This window comes from Lissotriton helveticus, chromosome 4_1, assembly GCF_964261635.1.
Source record: "Lissotriton helveticus chromosome 4_1, aLisHel1.1, whole genome shotgun sequence".
Lineage (NCBI taxonomy): Eukaryota > Metazoa > Chordata > Amphibia > Caudata > Salamandridae > Lissotriton > Lissotriton helveticus.
In genome coordinates, this window is record NC_136063.1 from 86,922,937 (window position 1) to 86,937,061 (window position 14,125).

The following is a 14,125-nucleotide window of genomic DNA, read 5'->3' on the forward strand; positions in this document are numbered from 1 at the left end:
CCTCAACTGGATCCCATCCTTCCTCTCCGGCAGAGCCCAGAGGATCAGACTCCTTCCCTTCATCTCCAAACCCACCAATATCAACTGTGGATTACCCCAAGGATCCTCGCTCAGCCCCACACTCTTCAACATTTACATGGCCCCCCTTGCTGCCATCGTGAGACAGCATGGGCTCAGCATTATATCCTATGCCGATGACACCCAGCTCATCTGCTCACTCACAAAGACTCTGTTTCCAGGAAGGAATGAAGAACGTGGTAGCCTGGATGAAAGACAGCTGTTTGAAGCTCAACTCAGAGAAGACCGAGGTACTCATCCTCGGACGCTGCACCTCTGCCTGGGACATCACCTGGTGGCCCCCGCCCTCGGGAATCCACCCATTCCTACAAACCACACATGAAACCTCTGCATCATCCTCGACTCCTCCCTCTCCATGAACTGCCAGATCAACTCTGTACCTTCCACCAGCTTCAACTGCCTGCGCATCCTTCGCAAGACCTTCAAATGGATCCCCTCTCCTGCAGAAGAACCATCACTCACACACTCATAACCAGCAGACTGGACTACGGCAGCGCCCTATACGCCGGAATAAACAGAGCTCTACTACTCAGACTCCAGCCAATCCAGAACGCCGCTGCTAGAATCGTCCTGGGGGCTTCGCTTCACGAACACATGACCCAACACCTGCGAGACCTCCACTGGCTCCCTGTAGAGAGGAGGGTCACCTTCAAACTCCTCACCCACGCCTACAAATCCCTCAACAACATCCAACCAAATACCTCAACAAGAGAGTATCCTTCCACGTACCCAAGAGGAATCTCTGCTCCTCTGACCTCGCCCTGGCAGAGGTCCCCCACATCCGCAGAAACAGAACAGGCAGGGGAGCCTTCTCCTACATGGCACCCAAACCCTGCACACCTTCAGGAAAGGACCTTAAGACCTGGCTCTTGGACTGATCCAGAGCTGCTCCCACCCGCCCCAGCACCTGGTGACCCTCAATAGGCGAGTAGCGTGCTTTATTCCCCCCTGATTGATTGATATATAAACATGGAAGTTAAAATCCTGGCTAAAGGTCTGGTGAACCGCCTTCTGGGGTCGATCACAACACTGATACACCCCGACCAGTCCGGATTCATGCCTCATCAGAGTACCAGGCTAAACCTTAGATGCGTGTATGGCGTAATGCATTTGACTAACAGGTACATGCATCAATATTGCATTTTGCGATTCCTTAATTGCGAAAAATAAGGAATCGCAATTAAGAAATTGCAAAATGCAATGCATCGAGAAATCGCTAAATAAATTGCGATTTCTTAATATTCCTTAATTGCGACTCGCAAATTGCGAGTCGCACTTAAGGAATACCTTCCCATTCATTCCTATGGGCCTAGAGGCCCATAGGAATGAATGGGAAGACATTCTCAATTTGCGATTAGCAATTAGCGAATCGCAAATTGAGAATGCGATTTCAAGGGTGCAGGGGTGTCCAAAGGACACCCTGTTGCACCCCTGAAATCAATCTGTGCACATATGTTGTGCACACACATGCCCTAAGGGCATGTATGTGCACAACATGAAACTTTGAAAAATGCACGAAAGTGCAATTTTCATCGTTTTCGCAAATTACCATGAGGTTCAACCTCATAGTAATTTGCTCCCCCTAATTGTGAAATCGCAATTTTTAAAAGTTTCATGCATTGCCTTTAAGGAATCGCAAAATGCGATTCCTTAAATGCAATCGCAATTTGAGAATTCGCAAATATTTGAGAATTCTCAAATTGCGAGGGCCTTTACCCTTCATGCATTCCAAAAGCAGATTTTGCAATCGCAAACAGACGATTTTTGCGATTCGCACCGTTTGCGATCGCAAAATCATTTGATGCATGTACCTGTAAATCCCACCCAAGGGATGAAGCGGTGCTGCTGTCATTGGACGCATGCATGGCGATGGACATCATTGAATGTCACTACTTATTCACAGTTCTGGAGAGGTTAGGGTTTGGCCCTTAATTCCAATCTTGGATCAGGTTGTTTTCGTATGCAGACATAATATCGATGTCTAAATATCGATATACCATTATATCGATGTTTAAATATCGATATGGCAGAATAACCACCATGAAGAATATCGACATGCAGGTAAGAAATATCGTTTTAATAATAACGATGTTAGTAGTATTGTTAGTCAAAATATCATTGTTAATAATATCAATATTTTTTTAGTGTTTTGTATGTTAGTATATGTGTTAAAAGTATAGTTTATTTTTGTAATGTATGTTTGAATTTTTTTACAAGTAATTAATTTTATGTTAAAGGATTTTTGCGTATTTTAGTTTTGTAGCGGTTTGTGGGGTTATAGGGGAATAGGGTGGGAAGTAATTTAATTTAAATTAATTAATTAATAATTTTAATAATTCATATTTTTGTATTTATTAATTTATATTGTTAATTGTGTTAATTAAATTGTTATTAATTAATTATTAATTGGTTAATAATAAATATTTGCTATATATGTTAATTTTGTAATTTTTTGAGCAGCAGTTTGTTGTTTTATAGGGGAGTAGGGTGGGAAGCAATTTAATTATAATTAACTTTAACTACTGGAATATTTCCAGAAGAACTCAAAAAGTCATACATACGCCCTTTACTGAAGAAGACAAACTTGGAACCGATGAACCCTGACAACTACAGACCCATTACAAATGGACCTTTCCTGGGCAAACTGATAGAAAGAGCAGTGTTCACCCAGATGTCACAATTCATTGAAGAGAATGACATACTTTCAGACTTCCAAACAGGATTCCGTCCGGGAAGAGGCGCTGAATCTGCCCTCCTTGCCATCATAAAAAATACAGTTGTCCGCAACGGTGTTGCTGCACTGCTCCTCTTGGACCTCTCAGCTACCTTTGACACGGTTGACCATGACACTCTGAAACAAAGACTTTATGAAGCCCGTATAGAGGGAACTGCTCTAGATTGGATTGCGCCCTACCTTCGAAACAGAACTAATGTCATCCATACTACACCTTTCTCGTCCAAACCGTACTCCACAAAAGCAGGGGTCCCTCAAGGTTCTATTATCTCGCCCATGCCTTTTCAACATCTACATGAAGTCATTACCAGTACTGATCAATAAATTTCACCTCACGTGCTATAACTATGCAGATGACACACAAAATACTCCTTCAACTAGAATGCCCCAAAGACATTGGAAAAACACCAATTTTCTGCTGTCTCAGAGCCGTGGATCAGTGGATGACTTGGAGCCATCTCAAATTGAATGCTTCAAAAACTGAAATACTCACGTGTGGTGATTGGAAACATTACAACCCACTTGCCGCATGGCCTGATGAACTGGGATCACTGCCTAAAGTATCGAAGGAATTAAGAAACCTCGGAATGACCATAGACTCCAAGCTGTCGATGAATGCCCAAGTGGATAAACTAGCAGGATCAAGCTTTGCTACTATAAAAACATTGCAACTAATTTTCCCTGATTTGGGATTTCCACACAAGGTCCAAGCTACCATATCCCTTGTTCTGTCCAAACTCAATTACGCCAATAGCCTCTACCACGGGTCACCTTTAATGACCATGAAAAAACTGATTCAGAACTCGGCTGCCATACAACTCTGGCATATTAAACCACGAGACCACATCTCTCCTGGCTGGAAAGCCCTGCATTGGTTACCTGTTGCCAGAAGATCCACATTCAAGCTGCTTGTATCACCCTCAAAGCAATACATGGAATAGGACCACTCTTCATCAGGAATAAAATCACCAAACACATTCAACAAAGGAACCGCACCTCTTGTTCTTGTGCCTTTTGAAATACAGGTTGTGTTCCTTGGAACTCCACCCGCCTGACGACATTTCGAGTTTAATCTTCCAATAAACTCGGTGAGTTTGGACAGAGGGTGATGTGGAGTGAGGATACCATTTTCAAAGACAGATGTTGTATTTAGAATATGAAATCAGAATATGTATATCATGTAAGCTAGCAACTACTCACATCAGCATTACCCATGCATATAATTCGCTTGTAGCAGTGATGAATTTAAGGACACACATCTATGTTTTAACCTTTTGGAACCGTAATGTGGAAATGGGGCATACTGACCATTTAAGCGGATGCCTATGGGGACATGAAAATATTGTTCTTCATGCAACGACACTACATAATACTGGAGGGTAAATTGCTTCGAACACTGTGATACAGGTATGACATTTGTTTAGATCACAATTCTAGAATTATGTTTATCTCTCCACAGTATTTATATTCAGTGTTGGCGGAATTCCCTCCACATGGTCAAGAACGAATAGATCAACTATTGCCTCCTTAGCAACTGACTACGGTAAGAGTTTTTTTCATGGGACTGGGGCGGTTAGACGTCCTGAAAAAGACCGATGTGACCTATTAATCAGGTCGAAACATGTTGACTCTAGCAGCTTAGGAGGGGTGTTATAGGATCCTGATTTCCTTTCTTAAAAACACCATCCTTCATTCATTTTTAATCCTGACCTTGGAACCTACAAATAAAGGTATAACAGGTATCCATGAGGCAGTTTTAACTTTATCACTTTGACTGCACTTTTTCTCTATCACTGTACCCAGTTTTGGACTGACACGTTCTGTTGTGAACACTGCTTGTCACTTCTGAATTTGTTTATTTCTTTGTGTTTTATGTTCCCCCTCCCTATGCTCCACCCTGTGCATGGCTACGCCAGGGCGTTGTAGCAGACCCGATGATGAAGCATGTCACACACATTTGTGTGTGAGTGAGGGCAGTTTTTTCTAACATACAATTGTGCCACTGCTTGTTTTCTTCTTTATCTGTGGTCTTTCCTCTCCATCTCTTCATGTGTGTATTATGTTGACTCTAGGGGGTTCGGGTGATAGAGTAGATGTTTGACCCTCTCCCCTTCCTTGTGTGAGAATAGTAAATTATTCCCACCCGCTATCCAACACTTTCCCTACTGTTGCACTCGCTGGAGTGGGAATATTAATTTTTACATACCTGCTATCCAACACTTTCCCTATTGTTTTACTCACTGGAGTGGGAATAGTAATGTTTTATCCACCCACTGTCCAACGCTTTCCTTACTGTTGCACTCACCGGGGTGGGAATAGTAATTTTGTCATACCTGCTATCCAATCCTTTCTCTACTGTTGCACTCACTGGAGTGGGAATAGTAATTTTTACATACCTACTATCCATCACTTTCCCTATTGTTGCACTCTCTGGAGTGGGAATAGTAATTTTTATCTACCCGCTATTCAACACTTTACCTTTTGTTGCACTCCCTGGAGTTGGTGTAGTAATTTTTACCCACCAGCTATCTAAAACTTTCTCTACGGTTACACTCGTTGGAGTGAGAATAGTAATTTTTACCCACCCGCTATCCAACACTTTACCTATTGTTGCACTCCCTGGATTTGGTATAGTAATTTTTTCCCTCCAGCTATCTAAAACTTTCTCTACGGTTACACTCGTTGGAGTGAGAATAGTAATTTTTACCCACCTGCTATCCAATACTTTCCCTACTGTTGTTCTCACTGGAGTGGGAATTGCAAATTTAACACCCGCTATCCAACACTTTCCTGACTGTTAAACTCGTTGGAGTGGCAATAGAAATTTGTACCCACCAGCTATCCAATATATAATAAATATAATTTATGTAGTTTCAACATTTTCTTCTAAATACATATTTGTTTTTAATAGTTTAATTAAATATGTATATATATATATGTTCATTCTTCCTGTGTAACATAGAGGAGTTTTTGAGCGTCAATATATATATATATATATATATATATATATATATATATATATATATATATATATATATATATATATATATATATGTATATATATGTATATATATATATATATCAGCAGAAAAAGGCCAAGTCTGATTCACCAACGTTCTCAGCTCACAGAAAGACCAACGAATCCCAAGATACTGGCAAATGGTAGTTTATTCCGATAAAGTTAACAGCAGCGTGGCAGACGACGCGTTTCGGGCAGTTTCCCTTGTTCACATCATAAATATTTCCCATAATGCCCTCCTTTTAACTTAATCCATGTGCACCATGTGATCAAAAATGAAAATAGACAAAATACTGCAAGGTTAAAGTCACACAAAATTCGTCCGGGGCGTCTTGTCTTTTCCTGCTCAATCTTAAATACATTATTTTCATTTCATGATTGACAACAGTCGTTTGATAATTTATGTAGTTTCAACATTTTCTTTTAAATAAATATTTATTTTTAATAGTTTAATTAATTTATTTTATATATATATATAAAATTAATAAAACTATTAAAAATAAATATTTATTTAAAAGAAAATGTTGAAACTACATAAATTATATTTATTATATGTAGGATAGCGTAGGGGATAAAATTACTATTTCCACTACAGAAAGTGCAACAGTAGAGAAAGTATGGCATAGCTGAGGGGAAAAATGCACTATTCCCACTACAGTAAATGCAACAGTAGGGAAAGTGTGTATATATCTATATATATATATATATATCACTGTATAGATCTCCGACTGGACTTCACATACCAGCATGCTTCTGCTCTGGAGAGGCGGAGCGCGTGGACAATACACCTTTAAATGAAGGAGGGGTGTTATAACTTTACCAGGGACGGCTTCCACCTCACCTGTACCCTGTTGGACATCCTGGAAGAGCAAGCAGCCCATGTAATCTGGCACTGATGAAAGCCTAAGGAGGCTGAAACGCGTCTGCCATCAAGTGGATGTGTGAGTGGTGACGTTCAGAACACTATCACACTCTAAGGAAGTGAGTGGTTTTCCTCGAGTGGTGGTGCTTAGGGTGTGAAGTTGATGGTATTTCAGTGAACAATTGTGGCAAGCGTTCACGTGCACACGGTGGTCCTGCCTGTCTAGGGTTACAGTGTAGTGAGATGAGTTTGTGAGGGCAAGCAAAAGTAAAGTGTGAGTTCCGTCGGTGACAAGTTCAGGCTGGAAAGTGGGAAAGTCATTTGTGATTAAACCAGACTGTGGGGTGTTTAAAACCGATATCTATAGTGATGAATTGAGAAACATGCTCTCTCTATCAGGTTTAGTCTTTTACCTTAGACTCAACTCCTGGATGTGGGTTGAGTGTGGTCTGGAAGTTATGGCAATATTCCACGTTGGTGGATTAGAGAGAGACTACAGAAACGAAAGGAGAAGAGAAAACATCGTCAGGAAGGCATAAAAACGAGGACTGTGTGAGAGCCTTTTGGGGTCGGTACATCGACAATTGTTTTTTGCTTTGGTCAGGCTCTGAAGAACTTCTCCATTCCTTTTTTGAACACCTAAACAACAATACATGGGAAATGAGCTTCACCATGAAACACAGCCTCACCAGTATGGAGTTCTTAGACTTGGACTTCTACATTAAAGATAACAAGATACACTCCAAACTTTTCAGAAAACCTACATCCTGCAACTCTATACTCCATGCCTCCAGCTTTCACCCTGAACACCAGTTACGCTCCATCCCATATGGTGAATTTCTAAGAGCTAGGCGTAACTGTAGTGAATCCAATGAGTTTGAACAATGCATCTCAAATATGAGGGACAGATTCCTAAGGCGAGGGTACCCTAAATCATCCCTCAAAATTGCGGAACAAAAAACCAGAACCATCCCTAGACCAGACTGTCTAAAAACACGCACGGAGACAGAGTCCTCCGGACAACAAATCAGACTGATAACTGAATACAACGCTCTCAACTACACCACCAAAAAGAGCTTCAACAAACACTGGAAACTGCTAAAAGAGGATCCATTACTTAGGGAGTTCCTTCCAGACAGACCGGCCATTACTTACAAGAAGGGTTTCACTTTGAAAAACAAACTGAGCCCCACGGTACCCCCTAACACTGGAACGCGAGATTGGCTATCCACAAGAGGTTTGGGTTTCTACAGATGTGGTTCATGTTCCATGTGTATTTGGGGGAAACATGGCACCACTACTTTCAAGGGTCCGGAAGAGTCCACGTACAAAATCAAACAAAATATCACTTGTCTGACCAAATTTGTTGTCTACCTAATTGAATGTAAATGTGGCAAAACATATGTTGGTAGCACCATCAGGGCACTCAGAGATAGAATTGCTGAACACATGAGGGCAATACAGAAAAGGGACCCACGCTACCCAGTAGCCCTACACGTAGCAGAGTGCCAACCTCTAGAGGATGATTTCAAAGTGCGTGTTTTTGGCATTGATATGATTCCCCTCAATATCCGAGGGGGTAATAGGGAACTGATGCTCAGACGTAGAGAGGCCACATGGATCATGCGCCTACAGAGCGTCGAACATGGGCTGAACTACGACCCTGAGCTTCAGTACTTTCTAGGCAACTAAAAAGTTGCCTGAGGGGTTTCAATCCTTTCGGAAACCAATGATATCCACCTCTGGACACTGACACAACTTACAGAAAACAACTACAGACGTTTTATTGTACAATATCCACATCATCTGGAACAAGATTATAACTGAATATTGTACAAATCACGATCTGGACAAACGCTTTTATAATGTTAACTTGCAACCACACTTGTCATCTTTGGACAAACTCTTTTATAATGTTAACTTGCAACCACACTTGTCATCTTTGAATATTCTATAACCAACTACAGGTGCGAAAAAAGGCTACTATTTTGTGACCCATCAGAAACACTGTGGTTGATAAACAAAAAGGTGCAATTTGCATTTATGTATTCTATGTCAATGTATTTTATGAAGTCACCTTCTCTTGATAAATTTTAACGCACCTTCGCTTGTCAGATTATTACCCTGTAATGTGACCAGTGTATCATGATTGACATGCATGACCAGTGAATATGGGCAAACAACGATTTATTTTTGTTCTTGGCGAACTATATGAATGTGATCTAGGAAGTCACCTTCTCACAACGATGCGAATGCACCCTCACTTGGTGGCGTGTCACCCTTTTGAATCACTTTCTACGGTTTAATATGATTTCTAGTACCTACTTAAGAACAGGGCGATACTAACTTTCCCCCATGTGAGGACTTCTAATTGAGACTGACCTATCTCTATAAACACATAATGTCGACATTTGAACACCGTGATTACCACTAACTACGAGTATCCTGACAATTATGAACAGAGTTTGCCCTATGGCATCATTTTCTCTGCTCCAACATACATCGCGAACATATACACTACTTGATTCACATGCTGATGACCAACACGGGACACTCGGCATCATTAATTCCCCATTCCAAGATGGCGGCCATTTTTCGTACCTCCTAACCTACCGGCATCTTCGATTTCTAGTTTTTCCAGTTTCTCTACTTAGCGTCATTTCCTCCTCCGGCCCGGGGTCCGCTCATGACAGACGGCCACCGGGAACCAACGGAGGAGGGATACTGACCATTAGGTGAGTCGCCGCTCGCTTTCCATAGATATACTGGATTCCAAACCTTCTTATGCACATATTTTAACGGGAACTGGCGACGGCATTTTATTTACAAGTGCACGCTATTTTCTGATTCTTTCAGCTTACCGCTAACCAGGAAACGCACCCGTTTCAAGGTTTTCAATTGTATGGATCCCCTCCCGGTCTACATCTATAACACAGCAATACTCAGGTACAAAACGTATCTTCAGTATTTTAAGTTTTTCCTTGCTGCAGTATTGTAGAACTTTTTGAGATATACACTATGTATGTTACCTTAGGTCCACTGATCTGGCTGATCAACTTTATCTCTTTATTAGAGCGTCTTTAACAAGAAGTCTCTGACACAGAGGGGTGGGGTCGCACACTACTCACACACCGGCGGAAGTTGCCCCTGAGGACTCTAGTCATTGTAGTAGAGTGTTCGCGATGCATCATCTTTCGATCTTGCTATCTTCGCTGTCTTCGCCATCCCTGGACACGTGTTTCGGGTTATCAACCCTCGTCAGCAGGGATAGGCAGTGTTCTGGGGTCGCCGATGGCTTCCAATATCTGCCAGGTATAGTACCACTCCGGCGCGTAGGTGCGGGATCCCAGGCTCGTCAGCCCGCTGCTCAAGGGAGCTTTAAGTTACAAAGAGGGGTGGGGTCGCACACTACTCACACACCGGCGGAAGTTGCCCCTGAGGACTCTGGTCATTGTAGTAGAGTGTTCGCGATGCATCATCTTTCGATCTTGCTATCTTCGCTGTCTTCGCCATCCCTGGACACGTGTTTCGGGTTATCAACCCTCGTCAGCAGGGATAGGCAGTGTTCTGGGGTCGCCGATGGCTGCCAATATCTGCCAGGTATAGTACCACTCCGGCGCGTAGGTGCGGGATCCCAGGCTCGTCAGCCCGCTGCTCAAGGGAGCTTTAAGTTACAAAGAGGGGTGGGGTCGCACACTACTCACACACCGGCGGAAGTTGCCCCTGAGGACTCTGGTCATTGTAGTAGAGTGTTCGCGATGCATCATCTTTCGATCTTGCTATCTTTGCTGTCTTCGCCATCCCTGGACACGTGTTTCGGGTTATCAACCCTCGTCAGCAGGGATAGGCAGTGTTCTGGGGTCGCCGATGGCTGCCAATATCTGCCAGGTATAGTACCACTCTGGCGCGTAGGTGCGGGATCCCAGGCTCGTCAGCCCGCTGCTCAAGGGAGCTTTAAGTTACAAAGATGGGTGGGGTCGCACACTACTCACACACCGGCGGAAGTTGCCCCTGAGGACTCTGGTCATTGTAGTAGAGTGTTCGCGATGCATCATCTTTCGATCTTGCTATCTTCGCTGTCTTCGCCATCCCTGGACACGTGTTTCGGGTTATCAACCCTCGTCAGCAGGGATAGGCAGTGTTCTGGGGTCGCCGATGGCTGCCAATATCTGCCAGGTATAGTAGGTCGCGTAGGTGCGGGATCCCGAAACACGTGTCCAGGGATGGCGAAGAAGGATACATCGCGGAATACTAAACTACACTGACCATAGTCCTTAGGGGTGATCCCGCTGGTGAGTGAGTGGTGTGCGACCCCACCCCCTTTCGAAATGTTTAAAGCTCCCTCGAGCTGTCGGGCTGACGAGCCTGGGACCCCGCACCTGCGCGCCTGTGTGGTACTAGACCTGGCAATATTTGGCAGCCACCGGCAACCCCAGAAGATAAGAAGATGGCCTATTCCCTGCTGATGAGGGGTAAATACCCCGAAACACGTGTCCAGGGATGGCGAAGAAGGATACATCGCGGAATACTAAACTACACTGACCATAGTCCTTAGGGGTGATCCCGCTGGTGAGTGAGTGGTGTGCGACCCCACCCCCTTTCGAAAAGTCTCTGACACACCCAGTAACTAGACGAAACAAAGCTAACAGAACGCGATTTTACGAATTGATCCACGGGATAGTCCACCACTATCTACTAAGATATCTGAATATCAATAATCCCAGTGGTAAGGATACTTTTATTATAGTGTCCTGGTTATTTTGGTTTACCATCAATTTAACCTTCCATTGACAGGCTCTCACACAGTCCTCGTTTTTATGCCTTCCTGACGATGTTTTCTCTTCTCCTTTCGTTTCTGTAGTCTCTCTCTAATCCACCAACGTGGAATATTGCCATAACTTCCAGACCACACTCAACCCACATCCAGGAGTTGAGTCTAAGGTAAAAGACTAAACCTGATAGAGAGAGCATGTTTCTCAATTCATCACTATAGATATCGGTTTTAAACACCCCACAGTCTGGTTTAATCACAAATGACTTTCCCACTTTCCAGCCTGAACTTGTCACCGACGGAACTCACACTTTACTTTTGCTTGCCCTCACAAACTCATCTCACTACACTGTAACCCTAGACAGGCAGGACCACCGTGTGCACGTGAACGCTTGCCACAATTGTTCACTGAAATACCATCAACTTCACACCCTAAGCACCACCACTCGAGGAAAACCACTCACTTCCTTAGAGTGTGATACTCTTAGTGTTCTGAACGTCACCACTCACACATCCACTCCCTGTGCGATTGGATACGCACACCATTACTGCATGCGTGATGCACCTCAAGTCACGTCACCATATGCAGTATAACTCTGTGAGTTGACGTACCAGTAAATCTGTATACTTTGTGCTTTGTACCATCAGCCCTGAAGAGTCGTGTTGACTCAACGGCACACAACGAAATACGTGTCGGCTTACTGTTATTCCTCAAGTCTGGATCTAATAAATCTCCACCCCGCTGGGACAAGCAACACACCAAAGGATCTGCTTCCATGTTATTTTGTCTTTTGTTACTTATCAATTACACTGAATTGTAGAACATTTGTTTGTAGTTGCGAGAGCTTAGCTGTTCAATTGTGCATGGTCTCTGACTTTTTAGACGGTTAAGGGTGATTTTCCGTCTGCTCTTTACGCACTACACAGTCACCTATTTTAAAACACACACGTGAACGTTAAATTTGAGGCAGTGCGCCCTTGACATCTGAACTCTGAAAATACCCTCGAGTAGTTTACCTTGCGTCTGCCATCAAGGTTTATGGACTGCCAGCACTGCGCACAAACCATCATTAAAGCCCTTTCAAAGATCCCGGAGGTGTGTCGCGCCTTTTTCTTAAAAATGGGAGCAGGCGCTGTTTCTATATATTGTCAGCAATCTGGGCGCTGACTGACGACACCCCCTCTCGTTCAGGAGCACCGTGTGTAAAACCAGAACTCTTCGGTAACCGGCATTTCCTGCAAAACACGGAGCCCTCCCAGCAGCTAAATCCACCACACTGGCCGTAATCGCTGCAAGGGGAGAGAGGAGGCAATAAGTATTGCCTGTCATAAGGAATCCACAAAAGACTTTTTTTCACTCTTCGGGGCACTGGAGCTGGCGTGTGGCCCGTATCCATATTTTGGAGCATCACTGGGTGTTCGCATCGTATCTATCACTGTATAGATCTCCGACTGGACTTCACATACCAGCATGCTTCTACTCTAGAGAGGCAGAGCGCGTGGACAATACACCTTTAAATGAAGGAGGGGTGTTATAACTTTACCAGGGACGGCTTCCACCTCACCTGTACCCTGTTGGACATCCTGGAAGAGCGAGCAGCCCGTGTAATCTGGCACTGATGAAAGCCTAAGGAGGCTGAAAAGAGTCTGCCATCAAGGTTTATGGACTGCCAGCACTGCGCACAAACCATCATTAAAGCCCTTTCAAAGAACCCGGAGGTGTGTCGTGCCTTTTTCTTAAAAATGGGAGCAGGCGCTGAATATATATATATATATATATATATATATATATATATATATATATATATATATATATATATATATATATACTATATATGGAATTTCAATGGTTTTATGCGAGTAAAATAAGGTTTTGTAAATGCAAATTCCTAACTATATATGTTCTATAACCAATGGTTTTTTCAATGAATTTTTCATTGAATATATATATATATATATATCTATATATATATATATATTCAATGAAAAAACCATTGGTTATAGAACATATATAGTTAGGAATTTGCATTTACAAAACTTTATTTTACTCGCATAAAACCATTGAAATTCCATATATAGTTAGATGCGCTAACTATATATCGCGCACCCGCAATCCACTGCTGATGATGTCACATATTACATCATTCATGACATGGTCAGTGACATCACTGATGACATCACTGATGACATCTCAAATTACATCACTGATGACATCACTGATGACATATCAAATGACATCACTGATGACATCACTGATGACATCTCAAATGACATCACTGGTGACATCACTCATGATATCATTCATGTGATAATACAATGAACCTCTTCAGACTCTAATATAACCTTAGATACAATCAGTGTAAACAGACACTCACAGACTGTCACTCATCCATGGAGTTACTCACACAACTAGTCAGTCATGCAAACAATCAATCACACCTCCATTTCCTCAACTATACAGTTATACAAACTTTACTTATTCAAATATATACTAACACATATTTTCTCTCTTATACAATCCCTGATACAAGTTCACAATGATCCATACAGCCACTCACACATTCACTGGCTCTTATGCACAGTTATTTATATATGTCAACTCTCACATGAACTGTCTTTTACATATGTACTTACTTTGACATGTAGTACTGAGATATCCAT